The 25543-nt window shown below is 39.4% G+C and overlaps 1 pseudogene; it reads left to right on the forward strand.

The window, feature by feature from the left end:
- The first annotated feature begins 21632 nt into the window (after positions 1–21632).
- Positions 21633–21732, forward strand: LOC113362429 (annotated as a pseudogene).
- Positions 21733–25543: the final 3811 nt, after the last annotated feature.

A 25543-nucleotide genomic window follows, 5' to 3' on the forward strand; every position in this document is an offset into this window, starting at 1 on the left:
ATTGTGGTATATTTGGGTACCCTCGTCTTTTCAATTGGTATCAGAGCAGGCACACACGAAAAGATATAACAATTTGCGTTTGGTGCGATCCAACTTATAAGAATTGAATCTAATGGCGTATTCAGTTAACGTAGTAGCATGATGTGACTACTTCAGAAACTCGTGCTGCAAGACACGAATGAAGTATGTAATACTCTTGTTCCTAAGTACGTCGGGAATAGGGATTAAACCCATGTATGTCTTGAATGAGTTACATACTTCCTTGGCTATCATAGAATTGTATCTCATGGTTTTGTTTACTAACAAGCTTAGTAACAATGATACAATACTCTATGTGACGAGTATCTTGAAAATGCATAAGATTCCACATAAGATTTTTCATTACATGAACCATGACTATTTTGTCCTTGAAAAATCTAGGATCTTAAATATATCTTGGATTTGCTACCGAAATATATATATATATACATTTTCAGATCAAAGACTTTCAATGTATCGCTGATCAGGTTGCGATTTTGGAAACTTTGTAACTTTACAAAGAATGATTTTCAGTTAAAATAAGTCTATTAACAATAGATTGCTTCATATACCTCATAATTGTTTTAAAGAAGCAAGTGATCTTTTGAAATATTACAGGATTTACGATTCTAAAGATATTTTTAGCGAATATCTTGTTGTGTTCAAAATTGTTTTTGTATACTCTATTGGAAAATTCTTAAGTGAATTTTGTGAGATATTATCAAGTTTTGGTATTCACGGAGTAAACAAATTTTTGGACATAAATATAGAATTTACCCATAATATAGATCCGGACAAAAAAAAATCGGTTTTCCAAAAGAAAAACCTAATTACGAAATTGGATTTGTTTCCCCCCAAATTATGGTTTTCGATTTTGGAAGGATTTTCTAAAACTAGTTATTTCCGGTTTTTAATATCTTCATTCCCTAGGGTTCACCATATATTCAAAACCGTAACTAGGGTTCACCATATATTCTTGATTTTTGGAATTATGAGGAAGAGGAAATCAAGAGATAACAAATCTTCTGATGTTCATGTTAGATACGATGAGATTGATAAGATCAGTTTCCTTTAAAAATATAAGACAAGCATGAATTCACTTCTTTGTTGATAACTGTTTCGAGAAATGCAAAACCCTCAAGAGAAAAGAGTTTACTGCTCAAAAGAGATTTGATCCAGAAGTCCAAGATAAGGATTATGTGAAGTTTGTTCAAGATCGAAACTGGGGAAATCCTTTTGATTTTGAAAAACATTCACATGATTTGGTAAGAAATTTCTATGCTAATATTCTCAATATTGATAAAAAAAAAAACTTACCTTTGTTACTCTTGTTGGTTGTGGACTTTACTATGTTGATCGTAAGACGATTTCAAATATCATCAAGTAAAATGTGGGATGTAATCATCTGATTAGCAAAGTTGAAATTGATCATGATACCATTTCAACACGTCTCATTGGAAAAATGATTAACTGGTAAAATGGTAGCTTACCAACCAAAGATATACATTTTCATTTAAGGGTTTTCAGAAAACTTGCTATATCAACTCTATTTGCAAGTACAAGAGATAAGTCAGTTTGGGATAAGGATTTTGCAGAATTTGTATTCCTTCTGTTGAAAGAAGATTCTCAATTCAATCTATATGGACTCATTGTCATCCAAATGATCAAAATATCAAATTTTATTTCATCTCTAGGAATCAAGAGGTATCTGGGTTTCCCATGTATAATTACCATGCTCTGTGAAGGTATCATGGGAAATGACCTTAATGACATGAGAAACACTAATGATGTATCTAAAAATACTATAAGTCAAATGAACGGAGGACAAGCCAGAAATCAAATCATTGAAAGAACTTCACAGATTTCTCTTTTGGCTCATCTGAAAATTCTAGGTAGACAAATTTACTGTTTTCAGAAACAGTTAGCCTTTGCCGCTCGAAAAAATCCAGAAACTCTTAAAGGTATTCTAAACATTGAGTCAGAGTTTTGGAAAAGTGTATATCAAATACCTCCAAACTTATTATTTGCTAGTCCTCGAGCAAATCTAATAAAAATGACTACACTTAGCACGTGCAGCAAGCCGTTAAACCACTAGGTGGCCCTAGTGGCGGAGTGTTGTCTCCGGAGGGTTTACCAGAGGTGTACCCACAAAACCTTTACTCCAGACCCTAGCTATGTACGCAGAACCTTGGAAAGCACTAAAGAATATCCTTGGTTGGTATACTCTCATTGACTACAGAAGGAAGTACCCTGATGCGAAATTCTAATTGTTGTACACGAGTTTGCACTCAGCATACTAAAATTCATATATAAGTGACAGATCTCTAGTCAGATAGTTTCTGGACATCATAACCGGAGTCAACCAATCACATGGGAAGATTAAGAAGATGGATAAAGAGATGGTTAAAAGTGAACGGTGTTTCCCATATTTGTATGAAGGCCTATGCCAAGGTGAACCTATCCTAATGGACTGAGATACCGGTCTGAATAATATCAACACAACTGTCATATACAAGGGGAACAGTGGTCGATAAACCTAACTCTAGGTCAACACAACTGGCATATACAAGGGCACCAGTGGTCGACTTTATTGAATTTATTCCGGTTGGTCTAATGGTCTGGTCTCATTATTATTATTTCCAAATCACTTAAAAAATAAAAACAGAAGGATTAAGATTCAACGAGATATGGCGAAACTACCATGTTTTTTTTAATTCTAACACATGAGCTCTGTGCTTTTATGAATAGACTCTTTAGATGTTTCCATCTAATCATATTGGTTCCTCAACTCCTCCAACCAAGATGTTCCCATCCACTTAGATTGGTTAGTTCCAACCTTAATAAGCATAAATTTCTAGGCTCTGGAGTTTATTTATTGCAACTAAAAGTTTCTCCCATACCCCCAAACTTAAATCTAACATTGTCCTCAATGTTCTAAAGATAAAATTAAAAGCATGAACAAGGAGAAATTGTTACCACTTGAAGCAAAAGAGTTAAGGAAAGATATTACCGTGTTGCATGATCATAGGTTACCTCCCAGGAAGTGCTAAGTTTAAAGTCTTCAGCCAGACTAAGAAAGGATTAGTCACCACGAAGAATCATATAGCAGCAACCGGAATAATTGCGGGTCATTTGAATCAAAAAGTGTTACCCAAACGAAGAGAAAATCGCAACAGACCATGAAGATACCGAACATACCCTTACTTAACTTTAAGATAACAATATCTAGTTGTGGTTCAGGTTCGGGTTCTATAACTGGGTCTAGATAAAAGGTTTTCATCGGCTGTACTTCCTCAAATGCAGGATCCTGAAGGTCAGGTTGTAGAGTCTGGAAATACTCAACTAAGAAATTAGAAGAACATAAAAGTAACCTGAATAACTGGGGATCCTCTAAGTCAATCAAATTTGACTTACATAGGTGACCATAATGAACGTGGTGGTCTTCCTTAAACAAATATGTCGAACCTAATCTCCTAAAGTAATTAGGTTTAGTGTCAAAACTCAATAATTGACATATCTGAAACTTATACGTTCCCACAATTGGTTGAAAAATATTTGGTGGGAAAACAAAGTCAATTTGGGTACTATCGCCTGGGTAAACCACATCAACCATAGGATGGGTTTCTAACAACTGAACTTCTTCCTGGAAATTATTAGGTTCAGGAGATCTAGTATGAAGGTATTCTGGAACAATGGTCGAGGCACATATATCAAGTCCTAAGTAAGGGGACTTTCTGACAGTTAAAGGTAAGGCACTAGGAAAGTGATAATCACCCACAAACTTAGAGTTTTCAGTGTCTCTAGATAGACTAGTCACAATCTCCCTAATTTCAAGATCATCAGATTCTTGAAAATAGTCAATTGATTCTTCTAAGTTACAATCAGCATCCTCACTTATCTCTACGAGTTTATCTTCTTCTAAGACTAGCATTTTTAACTCGCTAGACTCTAAAACAATATTCTCAGGGTAAACTCTTTCCTCTAAACTATTATTGGCTTCCCAAAAAGGAGATACTACATCGTCTAAAACGGGGATACTTATAGTCAAATCCTCTTCCTTCTGAATAGGTGAATAATTACTAAAATTATTTGGATTTGAACTAGAAATAATATTATTATTGTAAAGCTCAATTGGAGTAACAAATTCCTGATCACTATGCCTATATGTGTCTGATTCTTCATCAACACTATCCTCATCATAATCATCATTATAATAATATGAAAATGGTTGAACCTCATCTAAACTAGTAGTGTTACATATTCTAACCTCGTCATCTTGATTATGTGAATAAAAACTATCCTTATTTTCAAGGGTGGTATTGGGAATACTATATTGGAAGTTAAGACTATCTTGAGCAAATTTTTCCATAATCCTATTTGTACTCTCATTAAACTGCTTGAGGAACTCTTCTAGAGACATCTTAGTTGAATGCTCTACGGACTCTTCTGGAAGCGGAATATTATAAGTCTCTTTCATAAATAAGTGAAACTTCTGTGTTGAATCATTGAAACTCTTGAGAGACTCTTCTAGAGAAATAGGAGGATCGTTTTGCTCGTATGACCTGTGGGTGTGTGAATAGTAATTAGGCTCATCATGTTATGACCCATAACCTTCAAAAGGTGGATGTTCCCAACCACTATTCACACTATGGTCAAAGTAGTAATGTCCATTTTGTTCAATTGGATATTCGTTGTATTGGCTATTGTACCAGTTTGACATTCTCAAAATAAACCCACTGACAAGGCTGACTCTACCATAGCAAACCTACTGATTTCTAGCAAACAAAAAGCATGATGGCTTCACTTAGATTATTTCTAGACCAGCTTCTAATCCTTCGAAAGGGAATTCGTTACAATTTAAGCAAACCTCTCTGGAATCAATCCGAGTTAAAGTAAGTTGAATAGAGGCGAGGGAAGCTCGGTGGAGCTTTGATACCCAAGGCCTCACCGGTATTACAAGGCAGCGCATTCACGCATTCAACTTAAAGAAACCGTCAAGAACTTCGAAGCATGCTTAAAAGAGTAACCAATATTTTTCTAATGACTTTCCTGTTAAGCTCGTTACCCTATCGGTCTCGTTCTAGTCAAAATTTTAGGCTTAGGTTCGCGTTTGGTGTTGTTTCCCTAAGGCGGGTAAGAACAATTTTCTTTCGCTCCTTTCGCTTTTCCTTTCACTCGAAGTCTTTAAGTATTCACCAAAAGCTTTGGAAAATTTTTCTTTCGCTCCAAATTCCGGATTCTGTAAGAAAAAGACAAAAACCCAAAAACGTAAAGAAGAACAAATAAAAATAAAAACCTAAAAAAAAAAATCTAAAAACTCTAGCCTAAAGACAAGTCCGCGTCGGTGGCTCCAAAAATTGATGTGGTTTCAATGTTGTTGTAGTAATAAGATTTGTTCAAGACTTGTGAAAGCAGATTTTAGACTTAATTTTAAATAAAAAATATAGGAAACTTAAATAAAAGTGATACGAAAAATATGGAGAAGACTGGGGCTATGGATTCCACTAATTACCAATATCAAAGTGATTTATATTTTCTAATTATAATTATGCAAATCCTTCATTCAAGTTGATTCTTAATATTGCAAAAGTTGATTTTTTAGAAATAACAATTGTAAATCGAAAGTATGGGACATCAAAACCCTAGGCTAGCATGCTCCATCAATTGAAATAACAATTGTTTAACAAAAACCATTTTATCTATTTATTTATCAAGGCAAATAATCATATAATAATTGCATAAATTAAATAAAATAGAGATTACCACATTTCATTGGAGAAATAGCTTCCTCCGTCGCCCCAAAGGATGGGTTTAGCTCATCATTGTATAAACTTGATCAAAATATTGACTCATGCTCAAGATTTGTTTACAAAGATTAAATGGAGAGAAAATAATGAAAATCGGGTGTTTGCAACGTTTATAATTGTTGCAAAACACTGTTACAAAGAACGATAAAAAGGAACTGTTGTTGTTGTATCTCTGCGACCCTCGTGTGGCTGTCGTTGTCACTGTAGCATGAACGACGGCCTCTGGTGGTTTTTTGTTCTTCGTGTTCTTCAGCAGCAGCAGAAATGGTCAGTTCTCTGGTGCGATTTTTTTCTCTTCTGTTGTTGCTCTGTGCCTCTCCCAAACTCTCCGTTTTCTTTTTTCTGCAACACCAGAACCCTTTATATATCCAGTAGCACCAAGAAATATCGCTATAACTCAAGATAATTCTCTCTTAACTCGGCCTTGATGAAAACTATTCTGGGAATATTTTCTTCCCTGATTTAGCTTCTCACGCTGTTTCCCCACGCCAAATTACTCTCAACGCATCCAGTCATTGTCCAGAAGTGTTCCAACATGCAGCAGCCACGTGAAAATCTCTTGGTCACTCAATCCGGACTCGGAATGGAAAACCAACCCGTGATGCTATGATTTCATATCTTGGGTTATCTAGCCAAATTTGATCGAAACAAACACCCATAACAGCTTTGTTCTAACAAATCACATCTACCCATGAAATTTCAACGATTGAATCGCACAAAAACTCCTCCAAAATCCGATCAAAATTCAGCCAGTGAAGTGAATATTTTTCCCGCTATTTTTTATTTTTGAAATGTTGAAGATGAAGTGCCCCTATCCTTTTCTTGGGTGCGAATAGCAGATAGGTGATGAGGACAAATTTGGGTGCTGAGGATGAATTTGGGCTACGCATAACCTTGGGTGTCCCTTGCAATCTAAGTTACCTTGGTAACCAAGCATTCAATATTCACCGTTAGATGAAAACCTGATTAGACTCAAGCTAATATATTTCAACCGTTAGATCGAACTTAGCTTGTTATACACAAATGAAATGTACCCTCACTTAGGTTTGAGTAATCGTACCTAAACGTGTACACTAGGTTGGCTCAACAGTAGTTAACCAAAGTTAGCTATATGAACACTTTCATATCAACCTTATTCATCTTAACCACAACTAGTTCAAATGACTCAAATGAAACTAGTTACAGAGTTTTTCAATTGCTATATTCTCATAGAATTATACAAGAATACAATTGAAGAAAAATCGGTTTGATTCACTCGAATCAATTGATGAACATTATATCCACGGTTTTCAAAGATTGCATTCCTTATTATATAAATATATTAGTTCATGAACAAACCGATTCTAGAATAATAATCACTCAATTATGCAAACGGGTGTTTAAGAGTGAAAACAGTTTCTGCTGGTTTCGGTAATTTCGTGTGATGTGGGTGAGGAAACAAGTCTAAACCCTAAACAATGTACTTCAAGGGAGTACTTTAGATTCGAGAGATCAATCTGTACAAGTCCGGCCTAAACCAAGAAACGGTCGTTCCATACTTGCTTCGGTCACAAAGTGGAGGACAAGGGTTGGTTTTGGGGAAGGAAGCGAAGAGATTGTTGAGACCAGAATAGTTGATTCTGGAAGAGTAGTTGTTTTGACTTGTATCAGAAAGCGTAAGCTAACAGATGGGAAAGCTAACAGGTGATTTCTGAGTGTTGTATGCTCCTGACCAAAACTTGTTGTTCGGTGGAAATAGGTAATGCCTATTTATAAAAGTCGAAGTGAAACATACTCTGGTCTCATTAAGAAATGGAAAACGGGTAAGTAAATAGGAGGAGGTGGTAACCGGTAACGCTTTGAATTGATGTTTCATAAAAAAAAGCGTTTCACCATTACTCCCTGTATTTACTAACCGCCTCATCCTTATGACACTTTCTTATAACGAGCGTAGTGTACGCCGCACGTTGTAAACCGCCAAACCAACACCCAATAAGCATCCCCCAGTTTGTGACATGTGTTGATGTCTCGAGTGTTTTCGTGGAAAACATGTAGCATGTTGTTTTTGTCTGGCAAGTTGAGCTTGGGAGACTTGCCGGCTCGGTAGTGACCTTTAACAGTCGAGATTTTGCATCTTAAGAGGAAGGTAGCCGTTGATTATTGCAACCTTTCGTTTGGTAGCCAGTGGCATGAAAGTATGATCAGTATGGCTTTAATATGGCCTAGTTTAGGCGCCGCCAAAAGTTAGGGTTTTGGCTTTGTTTAGGCGCGACCAAACTAGGGCCAAAAGTTGCATGCGTTAGCTGGTAACCTTGGACGGCTAAGATCTGCATCTTAGATGAAAAAGTGGCCGTTGATTGTTGCAGGCCTTCGTTTAGGTAGCCGCATAGGGAAGGCCAGCATGGTATGGCGCGGCAAGGTGGTTGGCATGCCATTGGCACATGTGGCATGGCATGCCTTGGCGCGGTTTGGCGTGGCCAAAACTAGGGTTTTGGGCAAAAGGTTACCGTGCGTTGTTTGGCGACCTTGGACGGCTAGGATTTGCATCTAGGATGGAGGGGTGGTCGTTGATTGTCACACGCCTTCGTTTTGGAAGCCGCATGGGGAAGGACGGCATGGTATGGCGCGGCAAGGTGGTTGGCATGCCATTGGCACATGTAGCATGGCATGCCTTGGCGCGGTTTGGCGTGGCCAAAACTAGGGTTTTGGGCCAAAGGTTACCATACATTGTTTGGCGACCTTGGACGGCTAGGGTTTGCATCTAGGATGGAAGGGTGGTCGTTGATCGTCGCACGCCTTCGTTTTGGTAGCCGCATAGGGAAGGCCAGCATGGTGGGGCCTAGGCCAATGGCGCGGATGGATTGGCATAGTGGGGCCAAGGGTTTGTTACGGACGGCTTGGCATGGTGGGGCCAAGGAAAGGTGCGGTTGTCTTGGCATGGTGGGGCCAAGGGATTGGCATGCCATTGGCGCGTGGTGCGGCTAGCATGGTTGGGGCCAAGGAAAGGTGCGGTTGGCTTGGCATGGTGGGTCCAAGGGTTTGGCATGCCATTGGCGCATGGTAGACATGGCTGGCATGGTTTGCCATTGGCATAGTGGTGCGGATGGCATGGTTGGCATACCTTGGCGCGGAGATGTGACTGGCATGGTTTTCCATTGGCATAGTGGTGAGGCTGGCATGGTTGGCATGCCTTGGCACGGAGATGTGGCTGGCATGGTTTGTCATTGGCACAGTGGTGCAGCTGGCATGGTTGGCATGCCTTGGAGCGGAGATGTGGCTGGCATGGTTTTCCATTGGCACACTAGTGCGGCTGGCATGGTTGGCATGTCTTGGCGCGGTAGCATGAGAATTAGGGTTTGGCATAGATGATGTCGGTCAATGTTAAGGGTTCTTCCGTGGAACATGACACATAAAAAAAAGGTACCCTGGTAATTCTTACATAAGCATGCTGATCGATTCAATAAATTTGTTAATGGTCATAGTGACATCATGTCAGATATGCAGTTTTTTACGATTTTAACCCTAAGCTAAAAACGACCATCAACATTAAGTCTCTTTCTTAGCTCGGAACGGGAGCATCGTTGCGAGGTAAGCATAAGATAGTGACAGGCTAGGAAAAAAATCGAAACAACAAGTCGTGAAAAGATGGTCAGGAAGGTCCGACTAACCTTTTTCGAGAGGTAAAGAGAGTTTTTGCTTCCCGTGTTGGCGGCCTTGCATAAATTGTACTGGTGGTGCAGACCGTGGAGTGGTGAGATGAAAATCGTCGTCTTAGTCTGGCCATGCATCACCTTGGATGGGTTAGGGAACATCGTGACGCTGGCTTGGCGAGTTTGTTGGTGTTGGCGCGACAAGTCATGGCGCGGCACGATGGTGCAAGGCATGACGCGGTTTGACGAGGCAAGCATGGCGCGGACGGCGGTCCAAGGCATGACACGGTTTGGTGAGGCAAAGCATGCGTGGAAGTCTTGGCCCAGTAGTGGCTTGTCTTTGCAGGCATGGTTGTCTCTTTTCCTTACGTGACTCACATAGGAAGTTCTTTCCTTATTCAAAACCCCACAAGTGTTATGCCCGTAGAAAGGGGGCGTTATTCCTTCTCTTCGTGTCACCTTGTCGGGTTTTTTTTTTTCAAGTCTAGGTGTTGGCGGAAGAGAAGTAACAATGCGGGCAAGCGTGCCTTAAACATGTACTTCCATGTTTTCTCACCAGACCCTAATTTACCTCACGTGGCCAGGCATTCCCTTATGTTCTCTAGTAGAAAACGGTTTCATTAGAATCTGATATCACGCCTCAATCCGCGTCTAGAAGGAGGCTTTCCTTTTCGGGACCTCATCGCTCTTCTGGTTATAAGAGATGATCTTGAATCCTTCATTTGCACAGGTCATTCTTAAATCGTGTTTATCCTCTATTATTTCTCTGGTTTTGTAGCGCATAATGGGATCTTCCAATGACAGACATGTCTTCAATTTTTCGGGGAGAAACTTTGGAATCGACGAAAACCATTCTTATTCTCATGGGGAGGCGTTGAATAGAATTGAATCTCTGTTTTGTGAAGATGGTTAAATCATTTGGGACATACGTTTGGAGAAAGAACGGGAAGGCGGCGAAGCATCCCAGTGCGTTGGGAGGATTTGGTGCAACAAAATATCTTCACGGCCCACTGTTAGGGCGGGAAAGTTTGCTTCTCAGTTGAAATGGCGGAAGACCGAGCTTGTGAAACTTTTAGGGGAAAATCAATGTATCTCCCCTGTCCAGGACGGTGTCATAACTCTTAATTCTGATGAATCGGGAAATTCTCCTCGAAAGGTCACTGAGAAGACTTCCAAGGAAGATGATGATGTTTCGGTTGATGAAACTAAAACAACTTTTGGAAAAGACGGCGAAACTGTTGTTGGTGGCATTGGAGAAGTCGTGGTGGCATATGCTAGATTGGTTGCCGAGGAAGATGTCGGTAAAAAGACGGATGATGTTGCTGCTGAGACGACTTTCGGGTGGGATGTTGAGGATGTTATTGCTGATGTGGCTTCTGGATGGAACCTTTCTGCCCGAAAGATTGTTGGGGAAAGTGTTTGAAAAATTTCTGACCGAGGCATTGGCAATTCACATATTAGCTTTCTAATACTAGCTTCTTCTTCTTCATTGTTTCTATTCGTCGCTTAGTTGTCCTGATGTTTTGCAGACTTATTTTTTTTTAACTTCCTTGTATTCGCGGCGAAGTTAGGGTTTCTTCAATTAGCATCCTGCTTGCGGTTTCCGTCTTTGAATAAAACTTCTCATTTTTTTTGAAAGACCCAAGCCTTCCCTTAGAATGGGTTGGTGTTTCTGGTTGTGATTGGATGGTTAATGGATTCTCAATGATTTGGTATTTGTTTGGTATATTTTTATGAGATTTGGAAAACTCGTTCGGAAAGAAATGTATGCCTTTTAAATAAAAATGAAACCCTAAAGAAGAATACAAACGGTGCATTCATCTTGGGGAAATACAAATATCAAGTGGGAGGAGAAATTGCTGAAGAAAATACTAAAGGGAGAGTGCTGGAAGAGGGTAGTATAACGTTTTAGGGATTGAAAATTTTGATCCATCGCGAGTGAACTATCACACCTCCCAGCTTGTCTATGTTGATGATATTGCAGTAACCTCCCAAAAGGACGTCTGCCACCAGATATGGCTCGTCTTCTTTTTCCTTGGGTGAATCGGTCCGAACAACTATCTTTACCGTCATATTCCCAACTTGAAACGAGTTCACTTTGACCACCATATCTCCGATTTGAAACGAGTTAGGGTTTTGTGTAACCGTTTGAATCTTGGTCTCGTCAGTTTCGATGGCAGCTTCCAAATTCTTTGCAAAGCGTTTGATTGGCCCAGCTCCCCACTCACATCTCTTGACAGCGTCCGTGCCAGTAATCGATCTGAGTCCCCATGACGGAATAGGGGAAGAAATGACTGGTTGTAGAGAAGATCGTTCGGCCAAACTTACTCGCGTTTGGAATCTATGAGTTAGAGTCAACAGGTCATCTCCAGGTGTCCGGATTCCATCGGTAACTCGTCGATGCGGCAGCAAGTGGGACGGTTTTTTGGAGATTCTTTCGGGCGTTGACATCGGTAGAGGGGATGTTCCCAATTTCGCCTTGTTGTCGAGTACCCGCAAGTTCCCCAATATCATGTCGTAACCCAGTTCTTTGAAAATGTGGAATTTTCTATGCGTTATAGCGTCTCCCATCTTGATCTCGAGGTTAATGTAGTTGTGCACGTTCAAGGCTTCCCCTCACGGGTTCTTAATCACGGATGGGGAATGGGTAGCCTCTTGTTTCGTAAATCCCGCAGCTTTCAGAGTCTTGAAATTAACAATGTTGAAGTCATATGCCGTGTCGATTAGCGTGTTGTCGAATTCAATACCTCTTAAATAGGACGTGGTCAGCAGTCCCCAATTGTCCTTTTCGATTCCGCTCGCTGAGAGAGCTTGGGCTCTTGGCGTGGCTTCCGTGAAGGGAAAAATCCAGTTGCCCGACATGACACGATTGAGAGCCGTGAGATATCTTGGCGCTGCACCTTGGAAAGGTATAGAATTTCGCATACGTGTTGCTTCATAGATCGCACAGTCTCATGCACGGAGTCCCCAGAGACTCCACAATTCCTTACCGGAAGTGGGTCTCGATGTACTCTCTCGTTTCCTAGTTGAAGTTCCCCTGCTTCTATCTTTTATTTGAAGATATGCTTCAGTCTGTTGCAATCACTGGTTGGGTAGTGAACAAATCTGTGGTAGTGGCAGTATTTGGGGTTTGCCATCTCGGCCTCAGTCGGTGGGCATCTGGGAGATGGTAGTCTGATAACATCATCTTGAATCCATGCTTCTAAGAGATTGATCACCTCCTCAATAGGAAACGGGAAATCCAGGGTATTTCCTTCAGCTTCGTGATGACGCATGGGAGCTTTAGCGGCGGCCTTCCGTGGCGGAGTTGCTCGTCGTGCTGGTGCTTCGCGTTTAGGCTGCTGGTCTGTAGATGGGGCCTTCCTTTTTCCTCCTTAGTTTACTACGCACACATAGGAGGGACCAGCGTTGTTCTGTTTATTGATGAGACGTATATTCCCGCGAGTTTCGCGTACGTCTTCGGCTCTGGTTGGTCTAGCTCTTTCTAATAATGTTGGTGTTGTCGTTGTTGATCGCCTGGAAGCTTCATGGAGCTCAGAAAATGTATGGAAATGCAGGTTCTCTAGCAAGGCATGGTAAATGGGATCCATAGCGTTGATGCATGAATTCACCAGTTGTTGCTCGGTCACGTTTGGGTCATGACAGTCTAGTGCTTGAATCCTGAATCTCTTAACAAAATCATTTGGATGTTCGTTGTCCCGTTGGTACATCCTTCCTAGGTCCGAGAAGGTAACTTGTTCAGACACAAATAAGCACTTCTTGTAAAATGCGGTAACCATGCCACCCCAGTTGGGGTTGCAGTTTGGCGCGATGCTATTATACCATGTGTACGCTCTTCCGGTAAGCGATTTTGAAAACTCCCTCAGACGAAGAACGTGATTGTATTCATGTTCGCTTAGGGACTCCAAGAATCGAGATACATGCTCACGTGCATTTCCGGTGCCATCATACATGGTGAATTGAGGAGAGTAGTATCCTCTTGAAAGAGGAATTCTTTGTATTTCAGGTGGGTAAGGAGGTTGATGCTGATGCATGTCTATTTCATCATTCTTGATTCGATTCCGGAAAAGTTGTTCCAGATCCTCTCGTGTGACAAAATTGGACGGATGTCTTCTTTCTAATGGGGTTCTGGCACGAATCTCCTTGTCTGCGGAGACGCATTCCGCCGAGGTGCTAGCGTCGGGGGTGTTGGAGGCGTTTCTAATCGTCTCTTGAGGGCGTGACTCACACGGAATCCGCTCTATCAGGGCTTTGAGAAAGACGAGTACTTATTTCTGTGTCGAAACCATATTCGTCTGGGATCTAGCGAGAACCTCCTGCCGTTCCATCAAATCAGCGATGGAGATATAGGGTCTGCTTTCTCTGGTTCCTCCGGTTTCTCGTCCTGTTGGTGGGGTAGTTGGAGTCTTAGTGGCGGTTGGAGGCGCCATGCTTGACGAAGCATTAGGAGCGGTAGCGGCAGCTCTGGCCCTGGTGACTGGTGGTGTAACGCCTGAAGGAGCGCTTTCAGTACTGCCAGGATTAGCAAGTTGCGCGGGGACATTAAAGGCGGCAGCGGCTCTAGCCCAAGTGATCGGCGGTGTTACACCTGAAGGAGGGCTTTCGGTGTTACTGGGTGATGTAATTTGTAGATAGTGGTAAAAAGTGGTTCGATTCTCGAACTTGTGAAGGATAACTTTAGACTTAAATTCAAAACTAAATAGAAAACTTGCTAATAATTATAACAAACACCGACAAAGTTGGTATCAATATTAAAAGAACACTGAGGCTAAGATTCCACTATTTTCCAAGTTCAAAGTGATTTAATCCAATATTTATATTCATGCAATTTTTTCGTTCGATTTGATTCTAAACTATTGCAACAAGTAGATTTTCAAAAGTAATAATTGTAAATACCAAGTATGAAGCATCAAGAGTCTATAAACTAAGCATACTCCATAAAAATAGATCACAATCACTCAAATAAAAATCATATTCAATAATAGTTCAAGGCAAATAATCATAGTAATAATTGCAATAAATTAAATAAAATAGATTGTACCTCTTTTTGTTGGAAAAATAGCTTCCTCTATCGCCTCATCAATGGGGTTTAGCTCCTCATATTAATCATGATCTCAAAATAATTGTTTATGGCTCAAAAGATGATTAAAAAGAAGAGAAGGTAATAACACAAAGATTTGCAACGCTGTAAGTGTGTTACAAACGTCAATGTTACAGGATTTTAAGACTGTTAAACAACGATAGTGATTTGTTGTAGTAATATAACGACTGCTATTGGGTGTAATATGTTCTTCGTGTTCTTCCTCTTCAGCAGCAGCAGCAGAATATTGTATTTTTCCTGCAAATCGATCTCTGAAGCTCTCTATTCTCCTCTAAACTTCTCCTAAGGTTTCGTCCTCCTTTTTGTGACTCGTCCCCGCACTTTTATACTTCACAAGACGATTAAATCCCGAAAAATCTTCCACATCCCTCCACCAAAAGTCTTGGACTTTTGTTTCTCTTTTCTACACGTCTCTGGAACCCATTTGTTTACGCATCTCAGTTGTTTCTTCTCTTCCAAACTCTCTCTAAGATATAGTCAAATCTCTGGGAAGATATTCTTTCCATTTACCAATCAATCCCACGAGCAAACTCAGCTAAAACTCCTCCAAACCAATGTAACAGAGACCCGAGAAACTCATGTCCCTGTTTTGAGTCATCTCGATGATTTAACCAAATTCGATCAAAACAAAATCCATTACCAATCCTGTTTGGTTAACTTGAGTCCATCCCAACACAAATCCGAGATTGAATCTCGTGTAAACCCCTCCAAAATATGAACCCTAATTTTGTTCTCAACTGCCAAATATTTCTCGCCAATTTTCTGTTCAAATAGGGAAGAAAAGGGATGCCCCCTAACCAGAGTAGGGGTGCCTTTAGCAGCTGCCTTAAGGGGTGTCCTGGGGGTGCCCCTTATCCAAACCGGGGGTCCGAATATCAAGTGTCCTCCGGGTGCTTTCCGACAACTTTTCGAGCCAATTTTTTCCAAAAATGTTTATTGGCCAAAAATACCTACAAATAAATAAAACACCATAATAAGTACAAAAATGGGCCCTAACAATATATAGAATCGAGACAAATCGGACACAAAAATGTGTCTATTAAATACCCCCAAACCTATTATTTGCTAGTCCTCGAGCAAAAATAAAATAGAAATAAAATCCTAACTCACTGTCGCAGGCATCGTCGATTGCATTTAGCGTATGCAATAAGCCTTTAAACCCCTAGGTGTCCCTAGTGGCGGAGTGTTGTCTCCGGAGGGCTTACCAGAGGTATACTCATAAAACCTTTATACTACAGACCCTAGATATCTACACAGAACCTTGGAAGGCACTAAAGAATCTCCTTGGTTGGAATACTTATTGACTACGGGAGGAAGTACCCTGATGCGAAATTCCAATTGTTGTACACGAGTTCGCACTTAAGAATACTAAAATTCATATAAAGTGACAGAGATCTACTCAGATAGTCGCATCCAAACTCAGAATTAAACAAATCACATGGATAGATTAAGAAGATGGATATAGAAAAACATAGATGGTTTTGATGTTGACTAAGGTGAACGGTATTTCTCATATCTGTCTGAAGGCCACTGCCATAATGAACCTATCCTAATGGACTGAGATACCGGTTTGACTAATATCAACACACTGGCATATACAAGAGTACCAGTGTCCGATAATCCTAACTCTAAGTCAACACAACTGGCATATACAAGTGTTCCAGTGGTCGACTTTATTGAATTTATTCCAGTTGGTCTGATGGTCTGGTCTCAAATTTATTTATTTTTTCAACTTTTTTTTTATCTTTTTTTTTTTTTTTTTTTATATATGCCTAGCTCAATCACTCTATTTCACCCTAGCAACGGTAACAACTTGAATCGTGAGCCCCACCTAATCACTTAGAGAAACATATTTTAAAAAGAAAAAACAAAAATAAAAATAAAAGTGAAAAGGATTCAATGAGATATGGCGAAACTACCATGTTATTTCTAACACCTGAGCTTTGTGCTTTTATGAATAGACTCTTTAGATGTTTCCATCTAATCAGATTGGTCCCTCAACTCCTATAACCAAAATGCTTCCATCCATTTAGATTGGATAGTGCCATCCTTAATAAGGATAAATTTCTAGGCTCTGGAGTTTATTTATTGCAACGAAAAGGTAACAAAAAGTTCTACCCCGCCCCCAAACTTAAATCTAACATTGTCCTCAATGTTTCTAATTAAAGAACAGTACCAAAAATATAAGTAACATGAGGAAATAGTAAAGAGAGAAGTCGGAAAGATAGTACCTGGGTGAAGTGTAACCAAAAACCTACAAAAATAATATACAACATACAAAATCGCCTCGATGGTCAATCAAGGTAAACAGGGACCTCCTCAACATCACCTGTAGAAAAAGGCTCTAAAAAGGGCTTCAATCGCTGACCGTTAACCTTCGAAGAACTACTACCATCTGGTGTCTCAATCTCAACAGCGCCATGAGAAAAACAGTACGGACCACAAAAGGACCGGTCCATCGAGAGCGCAACTTCCCGGGGAATAGATGCAACCGAGTGTCATATAGAAGAACTTTTTGACCTGGAGAAAATGACTTTCGTAAAATATTCCTATCATGCACAAGTTTCATTTTGTTCTTATACTCCTTAGCACTATCGTATGCATCTCTATGAATCTCGTCCAACTCATTGAGATGGAGCTTTCTTTGAGCTCCTTCCTTGTCAAGTGAAAAGTTTAAGTTCTTAATAGCCCAATAGGCTTGATGCTCTAACTCAACAGTCAGGTGACATGCCTTGCCAAATACTAAACAATAAGGTGACATTCCAATGGGTGTCTTAAACGCAGTACGGTAAGCCCATAAGGCATCAGTAAGCTTCGACGACAAGTCTTTCCTATTTGGATTAACTGTTTTCTCTAGAATACGTTTAATTTCCCTATTGGAAACCTCTACTTGACCACTAGTCTGAGGGTGATATGGGGTTTCTACTTTATGGGTAATACCGTATTGTTTCATTAAAAGAGAAAACGGTCTATTACAAAAGTGTGAACCTCCATCACTAATTATAGCTCGCGGCGTACCAAAACGTGTAAGTATATTCTCTTTCAAAAACTGGACTACGACCCTGTGGTCATTTGTTTTACACAGAACCGCCTCAACCCACTTAGACACATAGTCTACAGCGACAAGTATGTAAAGATAACCAAACGAAATAGGAAATGGACTCATAAAATCAATGCCCCACATATCAAAGACCTCAATCACTAAAATAGGGTTCAAAGGCATCATATTTCTACGGGAAATGGTTCCTAACTTATGGCAACGCTCACAAGAAACACAATGACTATGGGAATCTTTAAACAACGAAGGACAGTAAAATCCACACTGCAAAATCTTAGCAGCAGTCTTCTTAGCACTAAAATGACCCCCACATGCATGTTCATGACAAAAGGAGATAATACTAGACTGGTCACTCTCATATACACATCTCCTAATAATCTGGTCCGGACAATACTTAAACAGATAAGGATCGTCCCAAAATAAATGTTTAACCTCGGCTAAAAACCTAGAACGATCTTGCTTACCCCAATGTTGAGGCATTCGAACAGTAACAAGATAATTCACTATATTTGCATACCAAGGTGATTGGGAAACAGAGAACAATTGTTCATCAGGAAAACTATCTCTTATAGGAATGGAATTATTAGGGGAACTAACAACTAGCCTAGACAAGTGGTCTTCTACCACATTTTCTGCACCCTTTTTGTCTCTAATGTCTGGACAAAATTCTTGTAACAAAAGGATCCATCTAATCAATCTAGGTTTGGTATCCTTCTTAGACAAAAGGTATTTCAAATCAGCATGATCAGTATAGATTACGATCTTAGAACCTAATAATTAGGATCTAAACTTATCCAAGGAACACGATGGCTAGCAATTCCTTCTCGGTAGTTGTATAGTTCATTTGGGTATCATTCAGAGTTTTGCTAGCATAGTAAATCACATGGAGTAATTTGTTTTCTCGCTGACCTAGCATAATGCCTATAGCATAATCTGAAGCATCACACATAATTTCAAAGGGTAGGTTCCAGTTAGGTGCCTTGACTATCGGGGAAGTAGTGAGTAAAGTCTTAATCTTATCAAAAGCCTTTAAGCAAGCATCATCAAAGACAAACTTAACATCTTTTGCAAGCAAATTGCAAAGAGGTCTAGAAATCAAGCTAAAATCCTTAATGAATCGACGGTAAAAACCTGCATGCCCTAAGAATGACCTAATATCTTTTACGGTTTTTGGGACCTGTAGAGTCTTAATAAGGTCAATTTTGGCTTTGTGTACCTCTATACCCTTTGAAGAAACGAAGTGCCCTAAGATAATTCCTGATTCAACCATGAAATGGCATTTTTCCCAATTAAGCACTAAATTCTTTTCCTTACACTTATTCAACACTAATGTCAAATGATGCAAGCAATCATCAAAAGATGAACCAAACACTGAAAAATCATCCATAAAGACCTCTAAAACCCGTTCTACCATATCATAAAATATGCTCATCATACAACGCTAAAAAGTCGCAGGGGCATTACATAACCCGAAAGGCATGCGTCTATACGCAAAGGTACCAAAGGGACAGGTAAAAGTGGTTTTCTCTTGGTCTTCTGGGGCAATAACGATCTGATTATAACCGGAGTAGCCATCTAAGAAGCTATAATGACTATGTCCAGCTAACCTCTATAGCATTTGGTCGATAAAAGGAAGGGGAAAGTGATCCTTCCTTGTGACCTTGTTCAATTTCCTATACTCAATACAGACACACCATCCCGTGGTTGCGATTAACTCATTATTATCATTCTGGACTATAGTGATACCTGATTTCTTGGGGACAACCTGAACGGGGCTAACCCACTTACTGTCTGAAATTGGGTAGATAATACCCGCATCTAACAACTTAAGCACCTCTTTTCGAACTACCTCTTTCATGTTAGAGTTCAGTCGATGTTGCATCTCCCTAGAAGGTTTGGAGTCTTCCTCTAAATGAATCTGATGCATACACACCGTAAGACTTATACCCTTAATGTCTGCTATAGTCCACCCTAAAGATTCCTTATTGTCTTGAAGTACTTTTAATAGCCTACTTTCCTGATCACTATCCAAATCGGAAGCTACAATCACAGGTAAAGTCTCATATGGGCCTAAAAACACATATTGTAGAGTGTCGGGTAGTGGTTTAAGGTCCAACTTTGGGGGCTCTTCTAAAGAAGGAATTAGAGTAGTCTCAGAAACTGGTAACGGTTCGAACCTAGCTTTCCATCTATCAGTTTCTAACGCAGGGGTAGAATCTAATAGAGCATTCACTTGTTCAATAGTGCTATCGTCATCAAAATCTAAACCAAAATGGGATAGACAACTTTCTAATGGGTCTTCAAATAAAATGTTTGGTAATGACTTCTGAATTAAGGCTTCTATCATGTTCACCTCTTCAACACATGTGTCATCTAGATCATGAGGTTTCTTACTGACATTAAAAACGTTCATCTCCATAGTCATATTACCAAAAGATAAAATCATCACACCATTTCGACAGTTAATGATCGCATTAGACGTAGCTAAAAATGGGTGACCTAAAACACAGATATCTGGTTCTCTGGGTCAGGGACAGGTTGGGTATCTAGGACCATGAAATCCACTAGATAAATAAACTTGTCGACCTAAATAAGAACATCCTCGATAACACCTCGAGGGATTTTAACAGACCTATCAGCTAACTGCAGTTTCATCTGAGTAGGTCTCATTTCACCAAGTCCTAGATGTAAGTATACATGGAATGGCAGTAAGTTCATACTGGCTCCTAAGTCAAGTAAAGATTTTTCTACCCGGTGTTCACCTATTGTACAAGCAATGGTAGGGGAACCTGGGTCTTTGTACTTTGGAGTTGTAGTGTTTTAAATAATTGAACTTACATGACTAGCTAAAAAGGCTTTCTTATGGATGCTAAGTTTTATCTTTAGCGTACACATATCCTTAAGGAACTTTGCATAAGCATGAATTTTCCTAATTGCATCTAATAAAGGAAGGTTTATGGTAACTTTCCTAAAAACCTCCAATATGTCATTAAAGTTCGATTCCTTCTTTGTTGGTACTAATAGCTGAGGAAATGGGGCTCTAGGCATAAAATCATACCTTTCAGTAACCGAATTCACATCATCAGAAACTTTATCAGTCTCCTCAGCTACTGGTCCTGAGAGGTGATATTCTGAGTGGTGAACTACAGTATGTTCACTATCGGGCATGGTTACCTTATTGTCTACAACTCTACCACTCCTAAGGGTTCTAACAGCATTCACTTGATTCGATGGTTTTGCACCTAATTCATCAACTCCTCTAGGGTTGGGTTGTGTTTGACTAGGAAACTTACCTTTTTCTCTCAAAGAATCACTTATCATACCAACCTGGGTTTTTAACTCGGAAATAGCCTGACTATTTTCTTGTCCTATCCTGTTACTAGCTTGTAGACTCTGTTCTACGGATAACTGAAATTTTGCAGTTTGCTGAGTTAACAAGGCGAGAGATTCCTATAAACTTAGGATTTTCTTGTCTGACTGATTCTGAAACTGAGCTAGTCCTGAAGGATTCTTAGTATAGCCAAAACCTGGGGGAGCATTAGAATTACTAAACTGACCTTGACTCTGGCCCTTAGACCATGAAAGGTTCGGATGGTTTCTCCAACCAGGATTATAGGTTTCTGAATATGGGTCAATTTTTTTGACGGTTATCAAATGTAGTGTTATTATAAAGAGCATTGTCTTGCTCTTCAATATTCTGGCCTTCCCAAAAAGGCTCCACTCTACCACTAGTCTGGCTCACTTCTAAAGCTTCTAACCTTTTTGCTATAGCAGCAATTTTGGCATCTGATTCATAGCCTCCTTCTACCCTATTAGCGTTTCCTCTACTTAAAATAATTGTTTTCTGGGGTGCCCTACTATTTTCCCATTGCTGGTTTTTCTTGGCGATTTCATTAAAAAATTCCATCGCCGCATCAACAGTTTGATATTCAAATCCACCAGTGCATAGAGACTCAACCATGGTCATTGTGGAATAATTTAAACCCTCATAAAGGATCTGACCTAGCCTAACCTTTTCTAAACCATGATGAGGACACTGGGATAATAAATCATTGAACCTTTCCAAATACCTATATAAAGATTCTCCCTCTTGTTGTGAAAATGTGCATATTTGCGTCCTAATAGACGATGTTTTGTGCCTAGGGAAAAACTTGAAAAAGGCAGATGTAAGTTGTTCATATGTCTCAATTGACTCGGAGTCCAAACTATATAGCCACGACTTGGCCTTATCTTTCAGGGAAAATGGGAATAACCTAAGTTTCAAAGCATCATCATCTAAGCCTCTAATTCTTAGAGTACTACAAATTTCCTCAAAATCCCTAACATGGTAATAGGGGTTTTCATTTTCTTTCCCTAAAAAGATTGGGAGCATCTGTAAGGTCCCAGGTTTCAGTTCATAGGGTGCCTCCGTTTAAGCTAACTTAATACACGAAGGACGAGTAGTCCTAGTCGGATTCAACAAAGCTTTTAAAGTTGCCATTTCTGGCACTATCGGAATATTAGGGATTGTCTCCTCTAGCGGATGTTCAAAAACAGACTCTTCAAAAGTCGTACTCTCTAGATTAAGGTAATCGAGACGCTTAGAACTACTAGGTTTCTCTTTAACAAATCTACCTAGTGCGTCTCTTTTACGTCCAGGCATACAATAAAATTTTCTAAATTGAAAGGGTAAGCAAACACAGATCAAGGCCGACTCAACCAAATCAAACCTATTGATTTCTAGCAAACAAAAAGCATGATGGCTCCACTTAGATTATTTCTAGACCAGCTTCTAATCCTTCGAACGGGAATTCGTTACAATTTAAGCAAACCCCTCTGGAATAAATCCGAGTTAAAGTAAGTTGAATAGAGGCGAGGGAAGCTCGGTGGAGCTTTGATACCCAAGGCCTCACCGGTATTACAAGGCGGCGCAGTCACGCATTCAACTTACAGAAACCGTCAAGAACTTTGAAGTATGCTTAAAAGAGTAACCAATATTTTTCGAATGACTTTCCTGTTAAGCTCGTTATCCTATCGGTCTCGTTCTAGTCAAAATTTTAGGCTTAGGTTCGCGTAGGTTACGTGTTCCTAATGCGGGCAAGAAGAGAGCGGTGATGAAATCCGAACCCTTATCTTGTATGGCCAGGCCTTGCCCTTTACTAGAAAAATAAATTTCTGTATTCAGTCCTCAACATATATTCATACGAAGGAGTCCAGTAAATCGCTGATAGGGGGTTCACGAGTGTTTAAAATCTTACCTCCCGTTCCAGACGGGGGATGAATTAGTTGTAGTCGACTTGGGCCACTGACTCCGATGTCAAGTGTACGAACCCAAGGTGCAAAGACAATATCGTAATTGTCCTCCTTCTCTGCAAACAGTTTATATTTAAAGTACCCTTCTGTAGGGTAATAAAAAAAATAATGTCCCAAAGTCCAAAAGTCCAAAAAGAAAAGAAAAATTACAAAAATAATAAACCCTAATACAATTTTTTTTTCCTAAAAGAAAATAAACAAATCTTAAACTAAAATTGTCTAAAATAAAATTGTATTCTTTTCTGTTCTTTTTGCTTTAATCTTTAACTTCAAGTCTTTATGAAATCACCAAACTCTTTGGCTCAATTTTCTTTATGATCCAGAACCTGTAGACACAAGATAAATACCCAAAAACATAAAAAAGAACAAAGATAATAATAAAAAAATAAAAATAAAATAAATCTAAAACCCTAAAAAAAAGCCTGCATCGGCGGCGCCAAAAATTGATGTAATTTGTAGATAGTGGTAAAAAGTGATTCGATTCTCGAACTTGTGAAGGATAACTTTAGACTTAAATTCAAAACTAAATAGAAAACTTGATAATAATGATAACAAACACCGACAAAGTTGGTATCAATATTAAAAGAACACTGAGGCTAAGATTCCAATATTTTCCAAGTTCAAAGTGATTTAATCCAATATTTGTATTCATGCAATTTTTTCGTTCAATTTGATTCTAAACTATTGCAACAAGTAGATTTTCAAAAGTAATAATTATAATACCAAGTATGAAGCATCAAGAGTCTATAAACTAAGCATACTCCATCAAAATAGATTGCAATCACTCAAATAAAAATCATATTCAATAATAGTTCAAGGCAAATAATCATAATAATAATTGCAATAAATTAAATAAAATAGATTGTACCGCTTTTTGTTGGAAAAATAGCTTCCTCTATCGCCTCAGCAATGGGGTTTTTAGCTCCTCATATTAATCATGATCACAAAATAATTGTTTATGGCTCAAAAGATGATTAAAAACAATAGAAGGTAATAACACAGAGATTTGCAACGCCGTAAGTGTGTTACAAACGTCACTGTTACAGGATTTTAAGACTGTTAAACAACGATAATGATCTGTTGTAGTAATATAACGACTGCTATTGGGTGCAATATGTTCTTCGTGTTCTTCCTCTTCAGCAGCAGCAGCAGAATATTGTATTTTTCCTGCAACTCGATCTCTGGATCTCTCTATTCTCCTCTAAACTTCTCCTAAGGTTTCGTCCTCCTTTTTGTGACTTGTCCCAACACTTTTATACTTCACAGGACGAATAAATCCCGAGAAATCTTCAACTTCCCTCCACCAAACATCTTGGACTTTTGTTTCTCTTTTTTACACGTCTCTGGAACCCATCTGTTTACGCATCTCAGTTGTTTATACTCTTCCAAACTCTCTCTAAGATATAGTCGAATCTCTGGGAAGATATTCTTTCCATTTACCAATCAATCCCACGAGAAAACTTGGATAAAACTCCTCCAAACCAATGTAACAGAGACCCGAGAAACTCATGTCCCTGTTTTGAGTCATCTCGATGATTTAACCAAATTCGATCAAAACAAAATCCATTACCAACCCTGTTTGGTTAACTTGAGTCCAGCCCAACACAAATCCGAGATTGAATCTCGTGTAAACCCCTCCAAAATATGAACCCTAATTTTTTTCTCAACTGCCAAATATTTCCCGCAGAGTAGGGGTGCCCCCTAACCAGAGTAGGGGTGCCTTTAGCAGCTGCCTTAAGGGGTGCCCCTTATCCAAACCGGGGGTCCGAATATCAAGTGTCCTCCGGGTGCTTTCCGACAACTTTTCGAGCCAATTTTTTCCAAAAATGTTTATTGGCCAAAAATACCTACAAATAAATAAAACACCATAATAAATACAAAAATGAGCCCTAACAATATATAGAATCGAGACAAATCGGACACAAAAATGTGTTTATCAAATATCCCCAAACTTATTATTTGCTAGTCCTCGAGCAAAAATAAAATCCTAGCTCACTGTCGCAGGCATCGTCAATTGCATTTAGCGTATGCAATAAGCCTTTAAACCCCTAGGTGTCCCCAGTGGCGGAGTGTTGTCTCCGGAGGGCTTACTAGAGGTATACCCACAAAACCTTTATACTCCAGACCCTAGCTATCTAAACAGAACCTTGGAAGGCACTAAAGAATCTCATTGGTTGGCATACTTATTAACTACAGGAGGAAGTACCCTGATGCGAAATTCCAATTGATGTACACGAGTTCGCACTCAAGCATACTAAAATTCATATAAAGTGACAGAGGTCTACTCAGATAGTCGCATCCAAACTCAGTATCAAACAAATCACATGGATAAATTAAGAAGATGGATATAGAAAAACATAGATGGTTTTGATGTTGACTAAGGTGAACGGTGTTTCTCATATCTGTCTGAAGGCCACTGCCATAATGAACCTATCCTAATGGACTGAGATATCGGTCTGACTAATATCAACACACTGGCATATACAAGGGTATCAGTGGTCGATAATCAACACAACTGGCATATACAAGGGTTCCAGTGGCCGAATTTATTGAATTTATTCCAGTTGGTCTGGTCTCAATTTCTCTTTTTTTTTTCTTTTTTTTTTCAACTTTTTTTGTTTTTTTTTTTCTTTTTTTT

Source organism: Papaver somniferum, chromosome 3 (assembly GCF_003573695.1).
Source record: "Papaver somniferum cultivar HN1 chromosome 3, ASM357369v1, whole genome shotgun sequence".
Classification (NCBI taxonomy): Eukaryota; Viridiplantae; Streptophyta; class Magnoliopsida; order Ranunculales; family Papaveraceae; genus Papaver; species Papaver somniferum.